The following is a 23,528-nucleotide window of genomic DNA, read 5'->3' as shown; positions in this document are numbered from 1 at the left end:
ACCCTCTGCAAGCTCTCAAGTTAGCATGAGGTAGTTTGTGGATGCTGCCAGAAGACAGGAGACTCCCCCAGGTTCAGAGACAAAGAACTTCTTGCCAGCACAGCAGGCAGCTTGGGGTTCATGTTCATGTTGGTTCCTGAGTTTCTTTCCTTTTGCTGTTCTAACAAAGGACCACAGACTCAGTGGCTTAAAGCAATACACATTCATCATCTCACTGTTCTTTTGTGCAGAAGTGCAAAGTCATTGTCAGTGGGCTTAAACCAACGTGTGGCCAAGGCTACGTTCCACACCGAGGCTCTAGGGAGGGATTCGTCTTCCTACCTTTCCCAGCTTGCAGAGGTGTTCACACTCCTTGGCCCAGGGCCCTGTGTCACTGTGACCTCTGCTGCCACTTTACATCTCTGTCTCTGACTATATAGATATAAAGGAAGAGTCTTCGACATCTGGTATGGACCCTTTTTCCTAAATGGACATTGTATCTCTATTTATGTGCAGATTAAAACCCCTTCCCTCCAGGGTGTGGTGGCATCAGCTCACAAGATTACCACTCTGGGCTTTAAGTGTCCTCTTTGTATTGACACCTGGGAACTTCTCTTTCCATAGTTAGCTCTCGGTTACATTTGTTGTTGTATTTTACCCGGCATTACTGAAAGTTTTACTTAAAATGGATCCTAATTAGCTCTGTTTACCTGTTTCCAGAGCTGAAGGCTTCAGTTCTAGATTATCTGTTTGATTTCTCTTAAAAATACATTCCAGTATATTTCTCTGGTGAAAGTCTTTACCCTGTTGTCTATTCTCCCATAATTTCCTTATTTTCTTGAATATATTAAAAGTATTTTATAGCCTTTATTGGTAACTCTGATGCCTACATCACCTGGGGGTTTGCATCCTTTGTCTAATGTTTCTTATTCTCATATTATCCGTTATATAGTCTTGACATGTTGCATGTCTTGAAATTCTTTATTACATGGCAGACATTGCAAATGAAAAATCCATATGTTATTTTCCGTGAGAGGTTTTCTACCTTCCTGTTAGGCAAACAGGGTGAGGGACTGATCATGTCGCTCCAATCAGGCGCTGAGGTGGATCAGGACTGAAGTGCCTTTTTTCTTAAGACAGCTTTGAGGTATACTTGGCAAAGTAATTTTCACACGTATAAAGTGTACAGCTAATACGTTTTGACATAAGTATATCCCCAAGAAACCATGACCACATTCAAGAGAGTGAACATACCCATCACCCACAAAGCTTCTCTCCTGCCATTTGTTGTCCCTCCCTCCCTCCCCATCTTTTCCCCTGGAAACCATTGATCTGCTTTCCATCACAACATATTGGTCTGCATTTTCAAGATCCTTGTATGAATGGATTAATGCAGTATCTACTCTATGTTGTCTGACTTCTTTCATTCAGTGTAATTATTTTGAGAGTCATCTGTGTTGCTGTATTAATAGCTTATTTTTCTTATAGCAGAGTATTGTTTAGTGCTGAGTTTTTACTGAAGAGTTTGTTGTGAGCAGTGTTTGGATAGACCATCATTTGTTTCTCCATTTACTTCTTGATGGATGCATGGGTTATTTACAACTTGAGCTATTATAAATAAAATTGCAGTGAATATTTGGTTACAAGTCTTTATATGGACATATGCTTTTCTTTTCTAAAGCACCACATGAGGAATATCTGGGTTATATGGTAGATAGGTATTTACCTTTTTTAAAGAAACTGTTAAAGACTTTTCCAAAATGGTTGTACTATTGTAAATTCCTTGTGGTGTGTATCAGCTCTGGTTGCTCTACTTCCTTACCAGCACTTTGTAAGGTCGGTCTTTCTAATCGTATTCATTCTTGTATGTATGTGTACTAGTATCTCACTGTGGTTTTTAAAAGCATTTCTCTAATGACTAATGGCATCTTTAATCAGCATCTTTTCATATGCTTATTATCCATCTGGATATCTTTACTGAAGTGTGTTTTCTGGCCTCATTCATTCATTCAGGTGTTTGCATTATTATTGAGTTTTGAGACCTCTTTATTCTGGATCAGATACAAAGAGAGACCTTTATCAGACATATGATCTGCAAATAGCTTCTGTCTAAGGCTTGTCTTTTCATTTGCTTAGCAGTGTTTAGAACAGCTTTGAAGAGTCTTCATTTTGATAAAGTTCACTCTATCAGTTTCTTTTTAAAATAGATTATACTTTTGGTGTCATAGCAAAGAAATATTTGCCAAACCCAAGGTCATAAAGCTTAAGCCTATGCTTTTTCTCCTAGCTGTTTTATAGTTTTAGATTTCCTATTAAGATCTATGATCCATTGTGACTTAATTTTTGTATATATTGTGAGGTGTGGATCAAAGTTCATTTTTTTTTTTTGCATATCACTATCTAATTCTTCCAGCACTACTTGTTGAAAAGATCCTTTCTCCACTGCATCCTTTTTGAGAATCAATTGTCTATATAAGTGTTGGTTTAGTTCTGAACATTCTATTCTGCTCCATTATTCTATTTTCCTGTTTTACACCAACACCATACTTTCTGATTACTGTAGTTTAAAAAAAAAAAAAAAAAAAGGCTGAAAATCAGATAGTGCAAGTCTTCCAACTTTGTTTTTCTTGTTCAAAATTGTTTTGGATATTTGGGATCCTTTGAATTTTTATATGAATTTTAGAATCAGTTTTAAAATTCCTTACATCCTGTTCTGCCAAATTTCCACCCATGTCTTTGGCCATCTCCAAAGCCACATTTTCTGAAGAAGTCTCTCTAGATCCCAGGTGAAAGGAATTTCTGTTTCATCTGTGCTCCAATCACATTTGATAATATTTGATTACATTTATTCATATTTGGCTGGATGTACTTGTGTGATCTTTCCTGCCATATAGTAAATCTCTCAAGATTTGGAATCTTGACTTGGTTCCCTCTGTCTGCTGAGAAAACTAGTTCTATGCTTTGCAGGAGTGAGCCCTGCAGTAAGAGGTATCTGCAGCACACATCTAGCTCATTGCTTGCATATCGTCAAGGAATCCTGCAGATTTAGAATTGTTTATTGATTGTTGTCTCCAAGACGGCTCAGCCTTTTTTATTTCTATTGCTACTGCTGCAGTTTCAAAGGAAAATGGGCTAATTATTTTCCAAATATCAAAACATACTGTAATTGAGCTGTGACGCAAATTATGTGCTGCTGTTTCTTAACAACCTGCTTAGTGTTCACAGGTACCTTCACTCATGGAACTTTTGGGAGAATGTCATATCCTCAGAGATAGCAATGCTGTCTTTGGCAACCTGAGCGGTAGTATCTGAACTCACTCCTGCTGTTTTTCCAGTGCCCCCTCTAGCACTCCTCCAGCCCTCCATGGGGGGCCTGCAGTTCTTCCCTCGAAAATCCTGTTGTTTCTCAGGAAGAATTCCCTATGAAACATATTCATGTCCTTCTTGTGGGGACATTCAGTCCAGAGACCTGACAGCAGGGGAAAATGTTTAGACTGCTTTTGGTAGAACGTAAATTCTTCCATACTTGTTAGAAGCAAATCCAATGAGGAAACTGTGTTGGCATCTAACAAATCAGGATAAATGTCTGATGAGGAAGATCAGCTTCCCCATCCCACTCAGGCGTCATGTTGATGTGACGCTCACCTTGGCTAAAATTTTCTCCTGTGAGCAACGTGAAGTTCAAGACGTTATGAATGGCTTTTTGTTTTTCTTCCTTAGTCTTTCCACATTCACTGTGTCTGGTGAGATTATATGAATCCTGCTTATTTTCAGCCCAGCACTAAGCTTTTTAAAAGGATCACGTGTTTAAAAGGCTAGTGGACAATTTGTTAGAAGATTGAAATCCTTAGACTTTGGTCCTAGAGTTGAATCTTGGTTACTGGTGAATGAGAATTCCCGTTAAAATTTTAAATTCAGTGATATAAAGTTTTAAAAATAGTTAAATATTAGTCAATTTCATTAAACACTACAGCAGTTATTTACTTTTAAGCCTGTCTCTGGGGCAATTTTGCAATGATTCCCTCCCTTTATTAATTCCCTCTTTATCAGAATCCTTGAGAGGTCCCTGTCATCATTGTCAGTATCATCATCATCATCACCATCATCATGGAACTGATTCCTCTGGGAGATTCTAGGAAAATAAAGAGCTGGACGGGGTTATGTGCAGGTCAGTGTGTGCATATACAGTAAGAACAGTTGTCAGACATTAGATTCAAGATACCCATTCCATTTAGAGAAGAATGTGGTCATGAAATCCTGATGTGCTGAATGAAGGAAGCGATGGGAACAGGGTAGTCAATGGAAAGGAAGAGGAAGTGAGCGAAGCGGGGAGCATAGGTCCTTGGTTAGGTGATCAGCACATTGGTGAGAATGAGGGGAGTGTTATGGCAGAATCATGTCCCTCCCCGGCCACAGGGTAGCCACCTGTGACATGTTACTGTACATGGCAAAATGCATGACAGATATTTTAGGACAAAAATCTTAGAGGATTTCTGTCTTCTAAATTGTCTATCAGTTAGCATTTTAAACCCATGATACATTATTAAAGATTAGTGCAGGGGGACAAATAAAAAGGATTCATATAATCTCACCAGACATACTGAATGTAGAAAGGCTAAGGAAGAAAAACAAAAAGTCATTCATATGTGCCTTGAACCATAAAATGCCCATGAGAGGAAATGTTACACAAGGTGAGTGTCACAGCCACATTCATAATGCCTGAATGGGATGGGACAAGGGGATCCTGAGATGAGACAATAGGGCGAGTAGCCTGGATTGTCCAGGTGGGCTGAATGTAATCACAGGGGTCCTTGAAATGGAGGACATTTCCCAGCTGAGTTTAAAATCAGAGGGAGGTGTAGCCATAGAGCAATGTTCAGAAAGGCTGCTGACCATGAAAATGGAGGAAGTCGTGGGGCACAAGCTAAGGAAGGTAGGTGACCTCTGGAAACTGGAAAAAAACAACAACAACAAGGAAACATTCTCTTCTAGACCCTCTAGAAGGAAGGAACCCTGCTGCTACCTTGAATTTAGCCCAATGAGAACTGTGTTGGATCTCTGACCTCCACAGCCATAAGCTGATAAATCTGTGCTGGTTTAAGCTCTTAAGCTTATGGAAATTTCTTACATTGGTAAGAGGAAAATAACATAGTGAGCCGTAGTGTAACGGATTAAAGGTATAGGATGGGGTGTGGAGAGGATTCTGACATTTACAACTAAAAAACAACCAGGTGAAGTGGAAGGTGTTTTAAGGAAGACCTACCTGGCAGGGCTATTAAGCAGACTGGAGCGAGGGGAGCATTGGAGTTAGAGGAATCAATTAAATCTCTACCAGAAAAATAAGGAATAAAATGTAACAGGGCTTCAGTGATAGTGGATGTAGGAATGGAAATGGGCAGAGAGACATAAATATTACTTTGAAATTAGCTACAGGTTTGATGACTGCATGTTGGGGAGACTTAGCCGATGTGTGGACTGAATGTTTGCATCCCCTCAAAATCCATATGTCGAAACCCCATCTCCCAGGGTGATGGTATTGGGAGGTGGGGCCTTTGGGACGTGATTAGTAGGATAAAATGAGGTCATGAGAGTAGAGCCCTCATGAATGGGATTAGTGTTCTTATACAAGCCCCCAGAGTGCTTGCTTCTCTCTGCTCTCTGGGATATGAATATATTGGGAAGACAGCCATCTTCGAGCTGGCAATCCTCTCAAGGATACATTGACCTTGAAAGTCTCAGCCTCCAAACCATAAGGAATATGCTGGTTGTTTAAGCCACCCGACCCACGGTAATTTGTTACAGCACCCCAGACTGACGAAGACAGTGGAGAATGCCTCTGAGTTTGGCACTGATTGCCTGGAGAATGCTGAAACCCAGGGAAGTGGGCAGCACAGACGTTTACTCATTTAATCCTGCCAACACAGTAGGAGATAGAGTCTACATATTCCTCGCTACTTAAAAGGTAAGGAAAAAGAGGCACAAATAATAACAACGACAACAAAAACAACGATAATTTGTCCAAGATTCACACAGAACCCCCTGGAGGCAGAGTGAGAATTTATACTCAGGCAGGCTGGCCCCAGAGCCCCTGCTCATAACTAATAAGTCAGATCACCTTGCTTATGTGGATCAGTTTTTTTCAACTGTGATATGAGGGTACTGTGTCCAGTAACTTATAATTTCAAAATACTTCACTGTAACGGAATCATTAGTCACAGGCCTTACAAACCACAGAAACCTACACATACAAAAATATCTCGTTAGGTCAAGATAACCAATAACGTTTTTAAATATTATACCTGCTGGGCCTTTGCAATAAAATGTCTTTTTATAATTCTGTCTGGCTACAGAATAACTTCATAATCCTGCATGTTGCTGGTGGCTCCCATGTTGGACAGCACGGGCCTAGAGATTTTAAATTACTTGCCCAGACTCGCCCAGGAAGCTCGTGGTGGGATCCGAGCTATAGTCTGGGACTTTTCCTTCCTATCCAACAAGTCCCTCATGGAAGTTTAGAAGCTTCTCCTTTGGTGCCCAGCTGTCTATCCGTACTTATAACATCTTGTCAGGTGTTCCAGCCTGCTCCTGAACATCAGCCAGAACCCACTTCTGCTCTATTTTGTCCAGGTAATACCTTCTAGCAACTTCCATTGCCTTCTTGGCATCAGTTCTTACCTGGAAGGGTAGTGGCTAGAGGTGGAAATGTGTCCACATGACAGGTTTTTCATAAACATAGCAGGAGTGGTCAAGAGAATAAAACGTCAGGAAGATGAGTAGAAGCAGGTCATTTAATATACCAAATGGGTACTTTCAATGTCTGTGTTTCCGAGTCCAGGCTTGTTCTGCTCGTGCATTACAGGCCAATAAATCAGGAGACCAGGTTTTGGGGGCAAGAAATAGCGACTTTAATTTGGAAAGCCAGCTGAGAAATGGTAGAATAATGTCCTGGGGAACCATCACCCCAAGTCAGATTTCAGGCTCTTCTTATATTAAAAATGGGAAGTGGGAATGCTTGGTTGTTGCAAACTTGGTGTATGAATTCTTTGTTGTTAGAATCCTTTGTTCTTGCAGCTCTTCACCTGGGTCACATCCGTGTAAACCTCCAACAAACAAATGTTGTTTTCTATTCTGTAACTTGTTATCTTTATGTGAATAGAAAAGTGTTAATATCCTTCAAAGTCAGAGCCTTGAGAATAGGGTCTCCTGTATATTTCAGGCTCTAGGCAACATTGTTTTACAAAAGGTGCAGAACCAACAAGACTAAGCCTAGGAAACAGGGCACAGGGTTAAAGTCAAAGGAACAGATCTAATATGGAGTCAGATTTTTTCTTTCCTATTTCAGTAGTGCCATGGAGAAGGCAGTTTGGGCAGCTTTTTGTAGGGTCCTGGAGGCTTTCTCTCTCAGCCTCTGTGTGCCTCTGTTGAAAACCCTTCATAGCTATCTGGCCTGCTGGAAAACCACTCCGCCTGTTTTGCCCTGAAGATGTGTTCTGTTTATAACTGATCTCTACTTCTTGGAAAACAACTCAATAAAAACTCAGTTGGTTTTCCACCAGCCATGGGCAGGGGTGAGGAATAGCACTTTATTATTTTATGAAAAAAAATAAAAGAAGTCTTAAAACAGCACTGGGCACATAGGAGAGAGTCAATAAATGCTTCCTGGCTGAAATCAAAAGTGATGGCTCAGTGATTCCATGGCTGCTTTATTTGCTGAGCTTGCTACTCCTTTGCTCCATTACACATTTTTTTTAACTGAAAAAGAAATACATGCATGTGGTTAAAAAATTTCAAACAGAGCACAAAAATACACAAGTGAAAGAAGTTTTCCCTCATCCTCTCTTCTTTCAGCCCTCCCTGGAGATGCCACTGTTTACAAACCTTTGTGTGTTTTCCAGATATGCTATGCACATTCCGACCTATGTATGTAAATTCCTTTAAAATATTACTTATTTTTAACTTAAAGGGATTTAAATCCTCATGTGTCTTCTGCCCTGGTAATAGAAAAGAACAAATCTGACTCCATATTAGATCTGTTCCTTTGACTAAACCCTGTGCTCTGTCTCCTAGGCTTCATCTTGCTTGTAAAACAATGTTGCCTAGAGCCTAAAATATACAGGAGAGCCTATTTTGAATGCTCTGACCTTTAAGGATATTTAACACTTTTCCATTCATATAAAGATAACAAGTTACCTAATAGAAAATAACGTTTGTTTTGTTGGAGGTTTACAGGGATCTGACCCAGGTAGATAGCTGCAAGAACAAAGGATTCTAACAACAAAGAATTACTACATCAAGAAGATTGCAAAAACCAAGCTCGTAGGAAAGGAGCCTGAATTCTGACTTGGGGAGATGGTTTTCCAGGACATTAGTTTGCCATCTAGGTCTACAGAAAGTTGCTATTTCATGCCCCAACACCTGGTCTCCCAACTTACTGGCCTGTCCTGCATTAAGGAGAATGAATTTGGACTCAGTAACACTCCTATCTTCCTAGCAAGATGGGCACTGGAATTGAGGGCAGCTATCCCACACCCAGGGACATACTGTGTGCCCTTGATGGTTCCCCGAGTGTGGGGAGTGGTTTACCCAGGAAGGATGGGGACTATGCACCAAAACTCAGGCAGTATGCTCCTTTTGGGATCTGACCTTGTACCTCCCGCTCCCCGCCAGCACAACACCTGGGACAGTGGAGGTAAGGCAGATATATTGCCTGCCTGTGTCCCAGCGTGTAAAAGGGGAATATGTACTCTTTCCAAGGTAGTTCTGAGCGACAACACCTGCGGGTGCTTGGTTCCCAGAGCAAAAGGAAACCCAGCTCCGCTTGGGGGCAACGGGTGTGATCCCCGTAGGGGTCCTGCAGAGGCCTTGGGTGGAGGGCTGTGCCAGGGAGTTAAAATATGAGCTGCGGGCCTTGAAGGGTTAGAGAAGTGTGCAGAGGCAGGACTGCTGCCTCCTTCAGGATGCCCCCAGAGTTAAAACTATTTCTCTCCATCTCTGCTACTCTCCTCCACACTCCAGATCCCTGTCTTCTCTCTGCTCCTCCTGTCCATGTCTCTCCCTCCACTTTTCCCCTTCTCCCCTCCTCCTCCCATCTTCTCCGTCCCTCCCTTCCCCAACTTCTCTTGCAGAACACAGAGAGGATCGCTGGCCCTCCTGCGCATGCGCAGTCTGTGCCAGCTGGACCGAGGGTTGGAAGCTGCAACTCCGAGCCGGGGATCGGCCCCAAAGGCTTCTCAGCTCTTTCGCCCGGTAGGACTTTGGCTCCTGCCCTGGCGCCCCGGCCACAGCTGTCCAGGGCCAAGTGTGCACTTGCCGCCTCTCGCCCCAGCCGGGCTCCCCTCAGTCCGCGGCTGGCGTCCCCTTCCCCTCTCCCGCCCGCGAGTCCTCTCCTCCCGGGCTGCCTCTCCTCGGCCGCCGGCCCGTCCCCGCCCCTGGGCTGGCTGTGTCCCGGGCGGGCGGGTTCTGCGGACCCGGACGGGGGCGGGCGGCTGGGGCTGGGGCTGGGGCTGGCCTCCGAGCGGGGCTACAGCCCGCGTCCCCCCCCCCCCCCCGCTTTCCCTGACCCGCGACCCCGGGGCTGCCCTCCTCTCCCTTTCCCGCTACCTGGGGACCAGCTCAGTGGTGTGGGCGCTGCTCCCCGGGCTGAGAGCCTCCGGCTGTGAACCCCAGCTTCTCCTGTTGGAGTCGGGAAAAGGGAGCGTCAGTGCTGAGCGAGCTTCCGTCTCCTCCCTCAGTGTTTCTGCCCCAGGTAAGTACCTTGAACACTTTCACGTGTTTTGATGGCGGTGCTTGATGATGTCACTGTTTTTATAGTGAGAGGGATTACAGTGTTGAAAGCAAGGCCTGGTTCAGTTAAAAATGAGCTGAAGGCATGAGGCTGTGACATCCTCCATCCTTCCCTCTCCCAGGGTGAAACGTGTGGCCGTCTTTCTTAAAAAGATAGTTACAGTCCCTAACTAGCCCAGCCCAGCTAGGGTGTGTTAACAGGAACAGCACCACCAGAGGAGTTGGAGACTCAGGGACTTTGCAGTACTAAAGAGCTCCTGGCAAAATTTGGTTTGTTTTGGTTTTTTTGTTCTTCTTAAATTGTGGGGCAGACTAGTAGTATAGAGGGAAAAATAATTGTCAAGAAATATTTTTTCATTTAACATCTTTATTGTGATATTGTTCACACACCATGAAGTCCACCCACTTAAATGCTACAATTCAGCAGCTTTAGCATAGTCACAGTGGTGCAACCATTAATATTCCAGAACGTTTTCATCACTTCAGAAAGACCAGTGGAAATGAATGACCTATCCACCCCTTCCCAGTGCTGGTTCTAAAGAAGTTTCTTGGTTGTTCCTGACCATAAATTATCTTGTTACCCATAAAAACTCTGGTAGGAAATCTAAACAGAATTGTATTGAATCTGTCTATCAAAGCAAGAAGAATTAATGTCTTTATGGCATAAATTTCTTCTACCCATGAATATATCTCGGACCCTATATTTTCATATTTCCAGAGCCTGGCCCATGGGAAGTCCTCTTTAATTGTTGGGTTTGTGAATGATGAGATTCTATACATCGTTAGTTGCAACTGAAGCCTTTCACAGAAGAGAAAATAAACTCACTGAAGCCAAGTGACTCTCTGATGGTCAGAAAGAGTGACAGCCAGTGCTGGAGTGACCCAGTGGACTTGGTGTTTGTAACCAGATTTCTCTAGCACCTACAGCTAAGGGGATCAGAGTATTCTTTTATTTTTTCTAAATGGCGTTGCTTTTATTTTTACTTATTTTTTAAAATTACTTTTTATTGAAGTGTAGTCAATTTAGAATGTTAGTTTCAGATGTACAGCAGAGATTCAGTTATAAACATATGCATATGTATCTACATATGTTTTAGATTGTTTTTAGTACAACTCATTACAAGAAATTGAATATAGTTCCCTGTGCTATATAGTAGGTCCTTGTCATTTATTTTATATTTATTAATGTGTATCTGTTAATCCCCCTTTTCCTGCCTGCTAACCACAGTTTGCTTTCTATGTCCATGAGTCTATTTCTAGCAGCACCGTATTTGCTAGTAATATATGCTGGTTGGCTGCTTTCAGTTTCAGTAATTCCACCTTATCTGTGGGCATTTTCCTTCTGGTGGGCCTGTGTGTGGTTTGCACACGTGATATAAGAGTTGTGTATTTGGGAGAACTCCAGGCCTCATGTAGTGCCTGGTACAGAGTGCCCACTGAGCTGATGCTTGAACTGGGAAAAAAAACATAGTAAACGTTGGAATTTCCACTATGGTTGAGACTTCCAGGTTTCCATAACCTGTTTAGCCCACCTTAATGTTGGCTGCACCCATACTGGGTAATTTGGTGGAACTTCATGGTATGGTGGTGTAGAGACGGGGCCTCGTATGCTTCTTCTCTTTCCGTTTTCTAAGACTCATTCTCCTGGGCCTTCCAGATCCTCCCCCAGAAGTGCCCAAGGCTGGCTTGGTGCTGCGCTGAGGCAATATTTGTTAATAAGACCCTTTCCTCATCTCTTCTGAGCCTCCGTTTCCTTCTCTGCACAATGAAGACTTAGACTAGAAAAGTGCTTTTCAGTTTCTTTTAAGCCATGTTTCCTTTGAGAAACCGAATATACAAATCTCTCCTCCCATTCAACATACAGATTTTGACACATCCTCCAAGGAATGACATAGCTCTTTGTGGAAAATTGAAGTGATTGTGATTCCAGGTGGCACAGAAAAGACTCTTCAGACATTTATTGCAGGGAGAGGGCAGGAAAGGGGCAGTATATCCCACTTTCTAGTGTGAGCACTGGAACAGGGGCTTGGGTTTAAATACAGTGTCTGACGTGGCCTCAGTCTAATCTTTTTTTTTTTTTGCCTCTCTCTAATCTTGCACAATGTGATAAACCTCTCTCCCTCAGTTTCTTAATGGGTCAAGTTGGGGTGATAATAGTTTAAGTCTTTTGTGAAACATTATACACATAAGACATTTGTTTCTCGGTAGAAACAAAACCTGCGAGAGAATCAGGGATTTAAAAAAAAAAAAAAATCTTGTCCACAGCACTCTGTCTGTGTCTATTTTGAAGTTCCTTGAGGGTGAGTGTTGGGTCTAAAGTCCATCGTGGGACAGGTGGCCCATGGGTCTGTGTGCCGCAGATTGCCCCCTCCTCCCCAGTCCTCTTCCTCTCAGTCCAGGATGAAGTTCCCTAGTAGATTTACACAGAGATCTTGTGGAAATGGCTTTTCATTTTATTGTTTCATGAAGAAGGGCTGCCATCATGATCTCTGTAGTCTGCTTTTGGTGACCTGAAGGCTATGCAATTACGTTTTTCTATTTAATAAATAGAAAAAAATTACAAGTACAAAATTAGACCTACGGTGGTGGCAGGGGCTCTTGAAAGTGGGGACCATTAGCTTTGTTAGTTTCAGGTGCAGGGGCCTCTGGCCATGAGGACACATCATCGTGCTCTGAAGTTTGAGGGACCAGTGGGCTCAGTGGGAATGTTTACTGAGTGTATCTCATGGGCTGGGCATTGACCTATTTGTACTGTGTGTTCCTTATTTGAGACAGTGAGCTCATTTAACCTCAATAGCCTCTTTAATAAATTAGACTTTTTATTTTGAGATATAATGTAGATTCCCATGTAGTTGTAAGAGATAATATGGAGAGGGCCTACGGACTTTTTGCCCAAGTTTCTTTAAAGGTTCCATCTTGCAAAGTTGGGATACAATTCAGTAATGACTCACTAACCCTTTGAGGTTTGTGTTATTGCCCTCATTTCTATTCATGATTAAACTGGGGTTAAGAGGAGCACACAGGCCTGCCCAGGTCACACATGGTTAGTGTAGAGTCAGGTGAAACGTGGGCTTGGGATTTCCAGGCAGTACCATCATGATGCTCTGTGGCAGGGAGCAGCATTCACTTTGCTTGTTCATTCATTCAACAAGCATTTATTGAGTAAACTCTGTGGGTCAGATGCTATCATAGGTTTATCTGATTCTTCAGCAGTATGGAGAATCCGGTAATGTTTCCTTCTTTTTTTTTAATCTGAGAAAATTAGCTCTGAGATGTTATAAACCGCCCAAAGGAAATATAGCTCATAAATGAGGGATAGTAAATTTGTACAGTTCCTTCTTCTTATGCAGGTGGTACCCTAGGCATTTTACACTTGTAAACTTCCATAATCCAGATATATTCTTGTAAGGCAAGGATTTTTTTTTTTAATTGAAGTATACTCATGTTTACAATGTTGTGTCAATTGCAAGGTGTTTTTTTTTTTTTCTTGAATTTGGAATTCAAAAAATATTTTTTGAGGGGGGTAAATAGGTTTATTTATTTGTTTCATTTTTTTTTTTAAATGAGGTACTGAGGATTCAACCCAGGACCTCATACATGCTAAGCATTTGCTCTACCACTGAACTGTACCCTCCTCCCCAAAGCAAGTTTTCTTATCAAGTATTCTGCAGCTTAGGAGTTCAAATAAATTGGAGTTGAAATCCAGGACTTTTGATCCTACTGTGTTTCTTTGCATTATATCCTGCTGAGGGGTGTGGAAGCAGTTCCTTTATTCATTCCTTTATTCAGCAGTTTTGAGCACTGACTTTGCATCAGGGCCTGGCTAGGTGCTTGGAAACAGAAAACAAGAAATGACCCTTTTCTGCAGAGGGCGGAGGCCTAGACCAAAAGCTGCGTAATGTGATCTGAGCTGCGGTAGCCATGTGCAGACGCTGAGGACAAACTGTACCCCCGGCTTTGCTTGGGCTTCCCCTGCCTTCTGACTGGTACACACCAGGTCACCGCAACCCAGTGAGGCCCGCAGCCCGCAGCACAGTATGTACCTCGGTCTCCTCTTCCCTCTCGTCAGGGCCTGCAACATGAACATCCCTGACTACGTGCAGTGTACTGAGGACCACCAGACTCTCCCCGTGGTGGTCCAACCCGTGGGGATCATCTCAGAGCAGAATTTGTTATGCATCTATAAGCGAATCTCCTTGGTGAGGCAGATCAGCCCGTGCGGCTCGCAGTGGGCACTCTGTATCCACTAAAGTCACCACTATGCGCCCGAGAATGGGTGGAGCGACTTCCAGACCCACCACAAGGTCGTGGGCCTTGTCACCATTACCGACTGCCTCTTGGCCAAGACCTTCGAGAAGCTCCACGTGCAGAGGAGCTGTATGGCACCACGCTCTATGACTCTCGGCTCTTTGTCTTTGTGCTGCATGGGGAGGTGGCCGAGCAGCCGCGCATGAACGTGGCCGTCAATTTACGAGGACTGCAGGGTGGTGGAGAAGAGGATCGAGGACTTCACTGAGTCTCTCTTCATCATGCTCAAGTCCAAGTGGCTGGACGTTGCATCCGACAAGTCTGGGGACAAGATCCTCCTGCTCTACATCCTGTTTGAGAATGAGGACTTCGTGGGACTGGACACAGAGAACAGGAAAGTCTACCTGGATGCCCGGCCACCCTGGCTATGTGAAGGGTTGCTTCCCTACATCCAGAAAGGGATCAGCAAGGAGGAGGGCTGTCTTGTAGCCAAGGCGTGAGGGAGGAGCAACCCGCCGGTTTTCAGACGTTTAAAAGTGAATCCGCCTTTGTTTCGGAGAGATTCTTTTAGGGTTATTATGGACACTTACTCCCGCTTTTCAGCCAATTACCCTGGTGTGACCCCTGGAGTTGCTGTCCAATAGATTAGCCAAAGCCACTGATGCTAGGAGAGCTGGGGAGGAGGCTGCTCTGAGCTGAGATGTGCTCTAGGTCAAATGCACATCAGACGCTGAGACTTGTCTAGTAAATAGAATGTAAACTATCTTGTTACTTTCTTTATTGATTACATGTCAAAATGATAGTATTTTACATACAGTAGAATAAGTAAGATATGTTCTTAAAATCAGTTTCTAGGGGTTTTTTTGGGGGGGTTACCTCTTTAAATGTGGCAACTGGGAAACTTTCTTTACATGGCTCACATTTCATTCCTGTTGGACAGCCTCTCCTGGGACAGTCTCATCCCTGTGCTTATAGATGTCATGCTGAATCCTGAGATGCAGAATGAGGCGCTGGTTGAGCGGGGGGTGGAGCCAGTGTCTCCTGCTTCCCAGGTCCAGCACCTGCACGGCTCAGGCCCTCTCTCCCTGCCTGACAACCACCATGCCAATTGAGGACAACGGAAACACTGCCAGGGGCTTCCAAGTGAACTCCTTACGCAGGGAAAGGCATGTCACGGAGTATGGGGCACAGCAGGGAAAGATTCGTCCTCACTTTGTCCCTGTGATTAGGTCAACGGACCCACTTTGCCTTGGAAGTGCAGACGAGTTCTTCTGGGCTGCCTACCCCCCCCAACTTCTGCTCTGTTTCCCTGTGTATCTATTGAGATATCCCTCGAGAAGAGGGTGAGATGCCTTTGCCGAGAGGTGGTCCCCATTTGCTGGGGAGATTGTGGGAATCTGTGTCCCCCCGGCCTACGGCCTCGGGCCTTGACTCTGGAGAGGGCTTATGGCGGTCCCACAGGTGACGGTCGGAGGACCTGGCACGTGCTGCCGGGCCCGAAGTGGAGGAGGTGTTCTGCGATTCTCTGTGAGTCTAAAATCAGATTCTACTTTCTGGTTGTTGGTAAGTTGGAGGAGAAGATGCCAGAGAATTGATAAAAAGATAGTCCAGACCAGTCCTGTGAGTGACAGGCACAGGGGACCCGAGTCCCACCTGCTTGTGGTGCCTGGCGGGCTCTGGATGAATTTTCACTTCCTCCCCGGACATACCTCTATGGCTTAAGGAAGGGGCGAGGCATATCGTGGCCATGACCTGTACTTGTCCTCGCAGGGCCCTGTGATCTACATGGCTTTCTCCCCTTCTGCTTCTTGTAGATGAGCTGGCAGATGTAGTGGTCTGGGCAAAGCCGAGGGCACAGATGCCAGCACCGTGCCACTCCCAGGCTGGCTCCATTCCCGTCACCTGTCACCTCCTGCTCAGTCCCCAGGCGTCAGTGAATGTAGGTGCATCGGTGCAACGTAAGCAGGGACCACATTATCCCCCTGGACAGAATGGTGGGTGAGCAGTGGAAGTCTGGAGCCCTGCCCCAGCCCCCTGGCCAGTGCCTCCTCTTTTGTCACAGGAATCACTTGTGATATGTTTGCTCAGCAACTGCTTGGCTCTGAGTCTGCAGACCCACCAGAGAATGCCAGCTTGTTTTTGCTTTTTGAAGTGTGTCCTTGGGATTTGGCGGAGTAGCTGGTTGTGTGCTTAGCCCATAGTGGTTGACACTGTCACCATTGTTTACCCAGAACCTCGTTTACCAGGCATGGCTCTCGGCATCAAAATACAGCAGCGCATTAAACCTCCCTCCTGGTGGGTCTGTCTGTTTTGGTACCGTAAGGGCTCAGCCAGCATCTGAACGTCAGTGAGATAACGCGGCCAGTGAGCTCGGGTCAAGTACGCTCTCCTCCAGTCACTTTTACTCCATTGTTGCTTTTACTATTCCTCAGTCGTTACTTTTTTTAAACAATGCTTTCGTGCAGGAACAGAGCCTAATTCTCTCCTGTTACTCTTGGTGGGAGTGAGTAAAATTGTCCAGCTTGAAATGCGACCACATTTTGTAGCTCAAAAGCTGTCTACACGCATCTAGGTGAAGTTTAGGTTTGGGGCGCTGACCACGTTGGGGTCCCCAGGCAGCGCCGCTCGCCTCAGGCCCCTGCCTTCCCTGGAACAATAGGTGAGGGTGGGTCTCACCGTCCCCTCGTCCCTGTCCTCACCAAACTCACCTAAATTCTTGTAATTGCTGTCAGTTATTTTTGTTCTCATGTGTTTCTAATTTTCGCTGTTCCTCTTTTCCTTTTTCTATTTCCCTTTCTATCTTGTACCGCCCTGTGAGCATGTTGTTGCGTCTGAAAAGTGGACTGTGCACACCCTGCATTGGAAATAGCCAGATTGTCCTCCGTGCTGTCCCCATCGCTTTAAAAAGCAAAAACCTTAACAGTTGCCTTGATCCATATATTATCCTAGTCATCTTTTTATTTTCTAGTTTTTTGGAATGTTTGCTTTGTTAGCACATCACCCACTGGGGTTTGATACCTGTTAAAATCCTTGCTTTGAGGAACCAGTTTGGTCCTCCTTATGTTTGGTGACAAATGCGCACTTATTAAATTTGTTTGATTGTTTTGAAGAAGTGAGATGCGAATTGATTTAGGCGGCTGCTGAGGGACTTTTTTCATGGAGTATTTAAACTTGGAAAGTCAAAATCTGCAGCATCTTCCTTGATTCTGTCTTTCACACAAACGTGTTTGGCACGCGGTTCCGGGCTGTCGCTGTGTGACGTGCGTGACGGAGATTCCTGGCCGGTGGTCACTGGTGAGAAAGTGGCAGGCTCGGAGATGAGCAGCTGCAGGGGATGCTGTTGGAGGAAGCAGTCACCGGTTTTATGTTTTTTTTGTTTTTTGTTTTTGCATTCACCATTTACTTTACTTTGCCTTCATAGAGAGGCAGGAGCGGGTCTAAACTCCATGCCACTCTTATTTTCCCTTTACGAGGCTGGTTTTTCTGAGTATCAGAACAACATGGCCTTCTCCTAAGTAGCTGGCTCACTTGGATCTGGTGGACACAGGGACCGCTAAAGGGGACCGTAGCTTCCTCTCTGCTCCAGCCAGTGGGCATTCAGAGTCGGGTCTGTGGTTTGCCTCAGCAGCCATGCAGGCCTCCCTGTACCAGCCTTTACTATTAACCCATGTTGGCAGTAAATAGCTGACTCCGTGTCTGTTGCAGCTGACGTCCACCACTGACGGCCGTGTCGTTAGTTTGCGGTAGTGAGTCTCCAACACCCCAGTCAGCCGTGAAGTGACCTTGCATTCTCAACCACACCCTGGTTCATCTCACCCGGGGAAAGGGTTTGGCCACCACCGTCATGCTGGCCATGAGACCTTGTTTCTCCTTTCATGCCCTGGTCCAATTGTGGACACTTCATCCTTCACTGACTTGGTCTCGCTTGAGACAGGCCAGACTTTCTGAAAGAGTCCATCACATTCTGGGGGGGAACAGAACAGAAGGAAGAGTAGCAAGTAGGTGTCTAGGCAATCTGGGTTGGCAAATGCAGGCTGGGATCTGTGAAGGCTGGGCTGTGCCTTGGACACAGGCCTTTCCCGTGGCTCCCGATAGCCCAGGGGTCGGAGTGAGAACAGCCTTGCCTGGGTTCCCCCATCCTCATCTGCTCACTGGCAGGTGTGTCTGCTAACTAGGAACTGCCCCAAACCTCGGGCCCTTCAAAGTTCAGACCACAGGAGAACCTTGAGTCTCTTCTCCTGGGCCTCCTTTGTGAGAATCCAGTGCCTTCTGAGATGACCAGCGGCAGGAGATGCCTCCCCCTCCAGGGAGCTCTCTTCGGAGGACTGTGACGCACTGTACCTTGCTATGAGCTTGTGGGGTTCCATCCGTGGTCCTTGCAGAACCAGACTTGAGACTGGCTTAACGATAGAAATGACAGGAGTGATTCCAGGGCAGGGCCGGGGGGAGGAACAGGGGAAATTGAATGTGACCTCAAACACCTAGGTGGGTTCTGGGTCTGTTACTAAAATCGGGAGCCTGGGAGGTACCTGCCAGGAATCGAACTCTAGAGTAAATGGTGGACATGAGGCATTTTTAAGATTCCATTTTTCATCCAAGTTAGGACTTCAAAGAGGCACTCGGGTCTATGGCCCTGGGGCTCATGTGAAGGAGCCGGACCACAGATACACGTTGGGAGTCATCATTCTTAGCTGGTGTTCACAGCCGTGCAGGTGGATGAGCTCATCTCGAGAGGTGCAGACTGAGGCTGAGGCGGGGCAGGGCTGTGCCTGGGTTGGAGGAAATCCCAGACCATGCAGCTTTGGTGTGTCAGTCAGTGGCGTTTGGGATTTTCAGAGCAATGGCATTTATCCTTAAGGGTCCTGGGGGTGGGCAGGGCCACCCAGGAAGAAATCTGAAGGGAGGGTTGTGGCCACGCGTGCGCGTCTTGGGATGATGCAGAGGCTGCATGGTCCGGGAGAGGAACCTCCTCGGAAGCTGGAGTCGGAGTGGGGAGTGGGGAGAAGGTAGTCACACTCACCTGTGAGGGAGGGACAGAGGCCTAGGGAGTCTCCACCCTAGCGGACTCTCTTTCCCATGAACAAAAGGCCAGCAGACAGAAGATTTGAGGTGAGAAGGGACGGGCGCTGGGAGAGGAGCCAAAGTGGAGAATGGTGGTTGGACAGTTCTGGAATAGTCTCCCTGCAAAATAGAGTTAAAAAACCCAGACTCTTAAGAATATTGATAGTGACGTTGGAGGAGATAGTTCTTTTTCTGGCCTCCTAAATGTAAGGCATGTATCCGGGGATACACAGAAGAATCGGGCAGTCTGGTCCGGGGGCTTGACCCTTACCAGGGGGAACAATGCAAGTTTAAAGGGGGAGAAGGGCAGCGGAGGGAAACTAGCCAGGCCTCGTGTCAGGTACCAGTCGGCCGCACTACTTGCGTGTTGCATTCACATCCATGTCTCCCAGGTGGGCGGTGGCAGCCCCCTTTTGCAGATTGGGAAGCCTTCTCAGAGGGGTTAAGGGATTGGTCCGTTTAGCGGCTAGTCAATGCTGTAGCAGGATTCAAGCAGGGCCTTGTCAGACTTCAAGGGCATGTTCTATCTACTAATTCCGGTACCTCCCTGTTGTACCTGGATTGGTGAATTGGGTCAGTTTTGGAGCCTTTCACAAAAAGTACGATTTAAGTGCCTCAGGACTGTTTCACAAAGCTCAGTGTTCTTTGATGGTTCAGAAGCACCGCAGTGCTTTTCGCCCCACAGAGGTAAGGTCTTACTCCTTTGACGCTGACGTGGTTGCAAATGACGTACAGGTGCAAAACCAGACTTAGCAGCTTCTGAAGGGAAACTCTCCAGTTCTACCTTGATAGGCTTTCTTCCACGGGATGTAACCTGCTGCAGCGTAGATCTGAGCTTTCCGTATGGAGTGAGGGTTTGATATCCAAAGTTAGCAAAGAAGGGTCAGATGGAGAAAATCGACGTTAACAATTTATTTTGGGGTTTCATTAGACAAGATGCACTATCGCTTAATGGCCCATATAACGTATGTAATTGAATACAGAATATTGCATTCCTTAATTTCTAATGAGAGATGTCTTGCAAAGTAAGGTTGTCTGCTTTGGAACTTCAGCTTAGCCACTAGGGCGCCTGTCAGTGTGTTGGTGTGATTGTATTTACACAGTGCATGTAATCTGAGCTTCCTCAGCCCCAAACACTCCAGTGCAGAATCATAGGCTGTAGCCATCACTTAGTTACACAAATACTTCTACAGCTATATGATACAAAAAAAAAAAAGAGAGAGAGAGAGAGAGAGATTGCCTTTATCAAAGTTCCTTTGATTTTAACTGCAAACTGTTGTTGAGCAGCTCTGGTTTCCTTTGGATATGAATATGTACATTTCTTTGCATGTAACTTGGATTTTAGACTAGAACACCAACCTCTTGCTTTCCATGAGCCACAAAACTCATAGCCAAATGACATACGTATGAAATATTTTATTCTTTTCTTCTGAGACAGAATCCTTGAATCTGGGACTTGGGCTGTGATTTTGCTTTTTGCTCTTCCCACCCCTCTTGTCGTCTCACTCCTTTTTCCCACGTGGCCTCCAAGATGTCATGGTCTCCGAGGAGCAGGTGGACAAACACCAGTTGGTCGCCAAGCAGTCCTGCTGTAGAGGGAGCCCAGCCAAGAGCTAAAGGACATCATCAGAGAGGGCTTCCTTGAAGAAATGGGCTCTACATTCAGTTATGAGGACAGAGTAAGAGTCAGCCAAGAGAAGGAATCAAGAGGGTGACTCAGGTGGCAGGAGCAGCCCGGGTAGAGGCCTGGAGGCTTGTGGGGTGGGGACTCGGTGAGAGTGCACTGTGTGGTCCAGGGTGGAGGGTGCCCCTGCTTGGGAGGACCCTGGAGTGGGCCTAGGGATGGAGGGTTTTGGAGGAGCTTGCTTTTTTACTAGAACTGACACAGAAGAGGCAGTGAAGTGTGTCAGCAGAAAGTGACCCTCAGGAGAGGTACTCCTGGTTTTGTTTCTGATGTTCTACAGAAAGAAGGGGTCGGGGTGGGCGAGAGCAACTCTGCCCGTCCCTTTGAGACCCACCCCTTCATTCATTTATTCATAACACATGCAATTCTGAGTGTCCAGGGGAGAGAGGGTGGACTCACAGTAGTAAGAAAAATGTATTGCTTCTTGAGAGCTTAGCAGTGTCAGAAGTTGTCTTAGCGTAGAATGTTCTAGGAACACAGCAGGGGCACCTAACCCAAAGGGCAGAGGTTCGAGGGAAGGAAGGCTTCCTTGACAAACCGTCAAAATGAGCCTGGAGGCAAGTGGGAAGTAGCAGCAGGTCAGGGGGCACCTGAGGTCATTGTGGACCTGGGTACTGTGGTGAAGGTGGGCGAGCAGGGTCGGGGGTGGGGCTAGAACTCTACCAGGGAGCCTCTGAAGGGTTTGAAGTGGGGGTGATGTAATCAAATTTGTGCTTTGGGAAGGCTGTCCTGGCTGTGTGTGTGTGTGTGTGTGTGTGTGTGTGTGAAGCGGGGAAGAGGGGGAGAGTGCCAGCAACTGGGAGGGTCATTAGAAGACCATTGACAGGCTGGGGGGCCACCAGTGGGAGAGGGGCGTCGGGGCTGCTTGGGGACGGCAGGGGCAGTGTGGATGCCGGATTTCCTCATGGGGAGGGCTTATTAACTGTGACCCCCTAGCGGCACCTTGTGGCTGGAAGAAAACGGATGCAGCCTGGTGGACTTTTCTCTTCTTCCCTGCCTTGTGTGATGATCTTAGCTCAGCCAACATTTGGAAAAGAAGAGCTAAGTTTCAGGGTAGTCCAGGACTTTGTTGAGCTCGTTCGAGTGAGATCTGATAGGATTTAGGCTTGTGTTGAGATCTGCATGTTCACTTAGCTAGAAACGTCCCGTCTTTTGGATTTCCATAGGGGTATTTATTCTTGATAAAGATTGCTTTCTTGGTGAGAGGAAATTTAATACAGCTGCTGTCTTTCTCAAAAAAAAAAATCTTATCTTTTAAGAAATTTAATATTCAAAAGAATAGCAAAATTTAAAAATGATAAAGTAAGGCTTTGGTGTAGTTTCTTTGGATTCTGAGTTAATGTAGAGTTAGAGCCTTTGCATTACTTAAATAGCACATCCTTGTCAGTATTTAAAGAGCTGTTAGTGAGCGCCCCAGGCCCCACTTCTCAAAGCATCATTAAATCTTGCTCTGAAATACTGAAGTCATAAAGTTCTTGTTGGCAGAAGCCAAACAGTTGGTTTATAATTTGCAGCATAGCACCCTTTATAAAATAATAATAGGTTCAAAATTAAGAAAGTGGAAGATAACTGATTTTTTTAAAGCTGAAATATAAACTCTCTTGTGTTAATGTTGCAACTGGAAATTTCGAAAAAAAAATCCTACTGTAATATCATCTACGTGGAATACATATATGTCTATCACGTTTGCAACGTAACTGCACAGTGGTTTTTGAAGACAGGACCATTCCAGCTGAGATACTGGCAGTGATGCTTGCTGGTTTTCAATGGAAAACCCTAAATTTGCCTACTTAGCTTTATTCTTTTCTTTTCTGTTCTCTCTCTATCTTTTTTTTTTTTTTTTTTTTTTTTTTTTTTTGTACTGAGAAGGCTCAGTAGTGCTTTGCCAGCATGATTTTGGGGCAATTTGGGGGCAGATATCGTGCACAAGCAGTTAGATATTTCCATGCATTTTACTTTCCGGACATCACCATGGAACATGTGGGGGTTTGTGCCTGCAGGCCGGGATGCTGCAGGACTCCCTGGTCCATCACCGTTATGTCTTGGAGCTGCTCCAGTCAGTGAATGACTTTCTGTGGCTTGGAGGTAAGGTGATCTGATGCAGATGATCAGATGTGTAAAAAGTACTGTTACTTGAAATAGAAAACCTATCAAAAATGGCTCTAAAATACAGGATGAAGGAGGAGAAATGGCTGAGCTGCTTGCATGGGGAATATTCTCAGGTGACTCCCTCATTGTGTCTCCTGTCAATCCCCCCACCCAGCCCTGCACGGCAGTCATGCTGAAGCAAGCATGCACTTTCTCAGAAACACGCTGAATTTCCTTGTGCCTCTGTTTGTTGGCTTTTTTTTTTTCAAAGCACATCTTGCCCTTTGTTTAATGCCATCCCTGCCTAGTCACCTCTTACACTCATTCTTCTGGACCTCGTCCGTACAAAGCTGCTGAATGGATGAACAGAATGTAGTATCTCCATGTAGTGGAACATTATTCAGACGTAAGAGTGAATAAAAAAGAAAAAATAAATAAAGGGGAATATGAAAAAGCCACCTGCTCTGGGAAGTCCACCCTGACTGCTCAACCCTCCCTTTTCCCTTTGAAACCCAATCACTTATGCTCCTCTCTACTCTTTTTGATAGTACTTACCACCTTCTAATAAACTTTAACACTTTCAAAAAAAAAAAAAAGAGAGAGATGCTGATACCACTTCAACATGGACGAGCCTTCATAACAGCACGTTAAGTGAAAGGAAGCAAACACAAACGGCCACATATTG

At 45.3% G+C, this 23,528-nt stretch overlaps 1 protein-coding gene across 26 annotated transcripts in view; it reads left to right on the top strand.

Moving 5' to 3' along the window:
• LOC135319019 (uncharacterized) overlaps positions 1-23,528 on the top strand; it is a 60,928-nt gene that overhangs the window by 15,568 nt on the left and 21,832 nt on the right. For 20 of the 26 annotated variants that reach the window (XM_064478097.1, XM_064478115.1, XM_064478100.1 and 17 more), the window contains 2 exons: positions 5,782-5,941; positions 9,105-9,724. The gene's annotated coding sequence lies outside the window, so the exon portion shown is untranslated. The other 6 variants (XM_064478092.1, XM_064478094.1, XM_064478103.1 and 3 more) reach the window with 6 other exon arrangements.

This window comes from Camelus dromedarius, chromosome 23 (genome assembly GCF_036321535.1).
Source record: "Camelus dromedarius isolate mCamDro1 chromosome 23, mCamDro1.pat, whole genome shotgun sequence".
Taxonomy (NCBI): domain Eukaryota; kingdom Metazoa; phylum Chordata; class Mammalia; order Artiodactyla; family Camelidae; genus Camelus; species Camelus dromedarius.
This window is presented reverse-complemented; position numbering and strand designations above follow the sequence as displayed.